Genomic DNA, 5898 nt, shown 5'->3' with positions numbered 1-5898 from the left:
CCCTTTCCTGCCAGGAAGGGACAGCGGGGACAGCGGCCACCACCCCCCCCCGCCGGGCTGCGTCCTGCCCGGACAGCGGGACAAACCCGGGGAACCGCGGGGACAGCGGGGACAAAGCGGGGCACCGCCAGGGGGGACGGGGCACAGGGGGTACAGGGGGTGCAGGGGGGCACAGGGGGGCACAGGGACTGCCGGCGACTGCGAGTGACGGGGGGGTGTGTCCAGTTCTGGGGTCAGTTCCTCTGTCCGGGGTCAGTGCCCAGTTTTGGGGTCAGTGCCCAGTTTTGGGGTCTCTGGGGTCAGTGCCAGCTTTGGTGTCGGTGCCAGGTCTGGGGTCTCTGGGGTAAGTGGGACCAGCTCTGGGATTAGTGACCCTCTCTGGGGTCTCTGGGGTCGGTGTCCAGTTTTGGGGTCAGTGCCCAGCTCTGGGGTCTGTGGGGTCAGTGCCAGTTTTTGGGTCAGTGCCCAGCTCTGGGGTTTGTGGGGTCAGTGCCCAGTTTTGGGGTCAGTGCCCAGCTCTAGGGTCTCTGGGGTCAGTGTCACTTTTGGGGTCAGTGCCCAGCTCTGGGGTCTCTGGGGTCAGTGTCCAGTTTTGGGGTCAGTGCCCAGTTTTGGGGTCGGTGCCCAGTGTTGGGGTTTGTGGGGTCAGTGCCCAGTTTTGGGGTCCGTGCCCAGTTTTGGGGTCCGTGCCCAGTTTTGGGGTCGGTGCCCAGCTCCGGGTCGGTGCCAGCTCCGGACGCGCTGCCCGGCCCTATCGGGAGCGCAGGAAACACCTTGGCGGGACCGGGATTGTCCCTTCCTGTGGGACCCGGGCGGGGACAAACCCGGCACGGGGACAACCTGGCACGGGGACAAAACCCGGCACGGGGACAAAACCCGAGAGCACGGCTCGGACAGAGGGACACGGGGACAGAGGGACACGGGGACACACAAAGAGACAAAGGGACACAAGGACACGGGGACAGAGGGACACAAGGACAGAAGGACACGGGGACAGGCGGTGGCCCGGCTGTGGCACTGCCCTGGCCAGGCGTGGGTGGGGACACAATGGGGCAGTGCCAGAGCCGGGCGGGGACACGGGGACAAAGGGACAAGGGGACAATGTCACAGCGCCAGCTCCCCGCGCTGTCACCCTTGGCACGGAAGGAGGGACTCGCTCCTCCCCGTGGGGACATCCCGTCCCACGCCGCTGCCTCGCTGGCTGTCCCCGTGTCCCCTTCTCCTGTGCCCTGCGTGTCCCCAGACCCCCTTTCCCTGTCCCCTGAATGTCCCCATCCTCCTTTCCCGGCCCCCCTTGGCTGTCCCCACCCCCACTTTTTCCTGTCCCCCCTGGCTGGCCCCAGACCCGTCCACCTGTCCCCCCCGAATGTTCCCATCCCCCCTTTTCCTGTCCCCTGGGTGTGCCCATCTCCCCTTTTCCTGTCCCCATCCCCTTTTCCTGTCCCCTCTGAATGTCCCTATCCCCCCTTTTCCTGTCCCCTCTGAATGTCCCTATCGCCCCTTTTCCTGTCCCCATCCCCTTTTCCTGTCCCCTCTGAATGTCCCTATCCCCCCTTTTCCCGTCCCCATCCCCTTTTCCTGTCCTCTTCGATGTCCCCATGAGTGTCCCCGTCCCCCCTCCGTGTCCCCACTTTTGTCACCGGAGCTGTCCCCGTGCTCAGAGGGGACAGAGGGACACGTCCATCCCTGGCAGCTCTCCGGCATTCCGGGATTTGTGTCCCCTCCTTCTCTTTCCGTGTCACCGTTGTCACTCCCGGGCTCAGGAACAGCGTCCAGGATTTGTCCTTTGCCCTCGTCCGGATCCGGAGATTCTCATTGGGGGATTTTTTGGGATTTTTTTACCTCATGAAGGGGGAACTTCCCGGATTTCCTCCAGCAGAGCCAAGAAGGCGCCGCTGTCCAGAGGCTGCCCTGTCCCCCGAATCCCAAATCCCAGGAGGTCCCTGAGGAACTGGCAAAATTCCAGCGGCCCCACAGCAATGGGAACAAATCCCTGCAGTGCAGGAAAGGCACTGGGACGGCGGGAATGGGGCCGGGAAACTCGGGACAGGAATGGGAATGGGATTGGGAGCAGGAACAGGATTGGGAATGGGATGGGGAGCAGGATAGGGAATGGGTCTGGATCAGGAATAGGATTGGGAATGGGATGGGGAGCAGGACAGGGAATGGGATCAGAGCTGGGATTAGGGCTGGGATCAGACCTGGAATTAGGGCTGGGATCAGAGCTGGAATTAGGGCTGGGATCAGAGCCAGGATGAGTCCAGCTGGGATCAGAGCCAGGATTAGGGATGGAATCAGAGCTGGGATGAATCCAACTGGGATCAGAGCTGGGATAAATCCAGCTGGGATCAGAGCTGGGATCAGAGCCAGGATTAGGGATGGAATCAGAGCTGTGATGAATCCAACTGGGATCAGGGCTGAGATCAAAGCTGGAATCAGGGCCAGGATTAGGGATGGAATCATAGCTGGGATCAAAGCTGGGATGAATCCAGCTGGGATCAGAGCTGGGATCAGAGCCGGGATCAGAGCTCGGATCAGTCCAGCTGGGATCAGGGTTGAGATCAGAGCTGGGATCAGAGCTAGGATTAGGGATGGAATCAGAGCTGGGATCAGAGCCAGGATGAGTCCAGCTGGGATCAGAGCTGGGACCAGAGCCAGGATTAGGGATGGAATCAGTGCTGGGATCAAAGCTGGGATGAATCCACCTGGGATCAGAGCCGAGATTAGAGCTGGGATCAGAGCCGGGATCAGAGCTGGGATCAGTCCAGCTGGGATCAGGGCTGAGATCAGAGCTGGGATCAGAGCTGGGATCAGAGCCGGGATTAGGGCTGGGATCAGAGCCGGGATTAGAGCTGGGATCAGTCCAGCTGGGATCAGGGCCGGGATTAGAAATCTCGGATCTGCTGGGCATCCCTCTGATCCTGCCTGGATCTTGCCTGGGTTGGCACCTCCCAGGGAAAATTCCCCTTCCATGCCCCTATCCTGAGTTTCCTGCTCCTGTTCTGGCAAATTCCAGGGATTTCCTGAACACTCGGCTGTGGAAGGGTCCACAGAGGGTCTGGGCAGGATTTAGGAAAAATCCAGGCAGGGCTAGAGAAAGGTCCAGGCAGGACTTGGGCAGGGTTTGGTCAGAATCCAGAAAAATTATCCAGGCAGGGTCTGGGTCAGGATCTGGAAAAGACCCAGGCAAGGTCCAGGAAAGATCCAGGCAGGGTTTAGGACAGGATTTGGTCAGGATCCAGGAAAAATCCAGGCAAACTCAGCTCAGGTAGCCTAAATCCCGGGAAAACCACCCAGCCACACCCCGAAATCCCAGGAAAACCATCCAGCCACACCCCGAAATCCCGGGAAAACCACCCAGCCACACCCCTAAATCCCGGGATAAACACATCCAGGTGGGAAACCCCATTAAAATTTCCCTCTAAATCCCAGGATAGATGACAAGTAGTGCAGGGAAATGGACCAAAACTTGCTAAAATTGCACCTAAAAACATCCTGAAATCAAGAAAGAAGAAAAAAAAAAAAAAAAAAAAAGCTGGTTGGGATGTTGGTAAAAAAATGAAATGGCTAAAAATATAATGGGAAAATTCTGAAAGTTAGTGAAAACACTAAAAGGGAATGGGATGATAAGAAGTGCAGGGAAATGGACCAAAATTTGCTAGAATTGCTCCTAAAAACATCCTGAAATCACGGCTGAAAGGAAAAATAGGAGCCTGTTGAGAGGTTGCTTAGAAAATGCAAAGGCAGAAAAATCATGGGAAAATTCAGAAACCGAATGAGAACGCTAAAAGTGAATGGGATGATGAGAAGTGCAGGGAAATGGACCGAAATTTGCTGGAATTATTCCTCAAAACATCCTGAAACCATGGAAGAAACGGAAAAATTAAACCTGTTGAGAGGTTGCTAAAAATGAAACGGCCAAAAAAAAAAAATCGTGGGTAAATTCAGTGAAAACAATAATAGTGAATGGGATTACAAGAGGTGCAGGGAAATGGATCAAAACTTGCTAAAATTACACCTAAAAACATCCTGAAATCAAGGACGAAATGAAAAATTCGAGCCTGTTGGGAGGTTGTTTAGAAAATGCAATGGTGAGAGAAATCAAGGCAAAATTCCAAAACCCAGTGAAAAATCCTAAAAGTGAATGGGTTGACAAGAAGTGCAGGGAAATGGACCAAATTTTGCTAAAATTGCTCCTAAAAACATCCTGGAATCACGGAAGAAAGGCAAAAATGTAATTCATCTTCAGTCCAAATCCGGGATAGCCTCATCCAGCTGGGATAACCCCATCCAGCCACACCCCTAAATCCTGGGATAACTCCAACCGTCTTCACCCCAAAATCCCGGGATATTCCCCTCCAGCTGCTCCCCTAAATCCTGGGATAACGATCCATCTTCATCCCTAAATTCCGGGATAACCCCTCCATCTTCACCCCAAAATCCTGGGAAAACCCCATCCAGCTGCTCCCTAAATTCCAGGATAAACCGATCCATCTTCACCCCTAAATTCCAGGATAACCTCATCCAGATGGGACAATCCCATCCAGCCACACCCCTAAATTCTGGGATAACTCCATCTATCTTCACCCTGAAATCCCAAAATAACCCCGTCCATCTTCATCCTGAAATCCCAAAATAACCCCGTCCATCTTCATCCCGAAATCCTGGGAAAACCCCATCCAGCTGCTCCCTAAATCCCAGGATAAACCAACCCATCTTCACCCCTAAATTCCGGGATAACCCCATCCAGCCACACCCCTAAATCCCGAAATATCCCCATCCATCCTCACCCCTGAATCCTGGAATATCCCCATCCATCTTCACCCCGAAATCCCGGGATATCCCCACCCATCTGGACCCCTAAATTCCGGGATATCCCCTCCCATCTCACCCCTAAATCCCGGGATATCCCCACCCATCCTCACCCCTGAATCCTGGATTATCCCCATCCATCTTCACCCCGAAATCCCGGGATATCCCCACCCATCCTCACCCCTGAATCCCGGGATATCCCCACTCATTTGCACCCCTAAATCCCGGGATATCCCCACCCATCCTCACCCCTGAATCCTGGAATATCCCCATCCATCAGCACCCCGAAATCCCTGGATATCCCCACTCATTTGTACCCCTAAATCCCGGGATATCCCCATCCATCTTCACCCCGAAATCCCGGGATATCCCCACTCATTTGCACCCCGAAATCCCGGGATATCCCCACTCATTTGTACCCCTAAATCCCGGGATATCCCCATCCAGCCGCCCCGCCCCAGGATCCCAGGTTGGATTTCAAGGAATTTTCCCCCAGGGAATGGCGACATTCCCAAGGCTGCTCCAGGCACGGGTGGAATTTCAGAACATCCGTGCAGGGACAGATGTTGGATTCTGATCCCTCAGCTGCTTCCAGCTCAGGATTTCTGGAATCCCGGGATTCTGACCAAAATCGCCCCGCCACCGGATTTGCTGCCACCTAGAGCGGGCACCGAAATTTCGGGAATTTCAGGGAATTCCAAACCCTGCAGGAAACAACCTCCCAGCCCCGGGGAATTGTCTGGCTCTTCCCGAAAGGATTTGGGAATTCTGGGCTGCCGCCAAAATCCCAAAGGAGTTTGTGCCAGGGGTGATCCCTCCTGGAATGCTGAGCACATTCCAGGCTTCTCTGGGAATGGAAAACATGGGAATTCCGGAGAGATCCCGGCTGTGAGGAGGTGGGAATGGCTCAGGGGGATTTTGGCAGTGGATACCGGGATTTGGGCAGGGATGGAGAGGCAGAAATTCCTCTCGGCGCTGCCTGGTGACAGCAGAAATGAAATAAAATTAAATAAAATTAAATAAAATTAAATAAAATTAAATAAAATTAAATAAAAGAATATTTTTAAAATTAAATTTAAAAAAATT

The sequence above is a fragment of the Erithacus rubecula genome (assembly GCF_903797595.1).
Source record: "Erithacus rubecula genome assembly, contig: scaffold_729_arrow_ctg1, whole genome shotgun sequence".
Lineage (NCBI taxonomy): Eukaryota > Metazoa > Chordata > Aves > Passeriformes > Muscicapidae > Erithacus > Erithacus rubecula.
The sequence above is the reverse complement of the archived record's forward strand: the minus strand, read 5'-3'. Positions refer to the sequence as shown.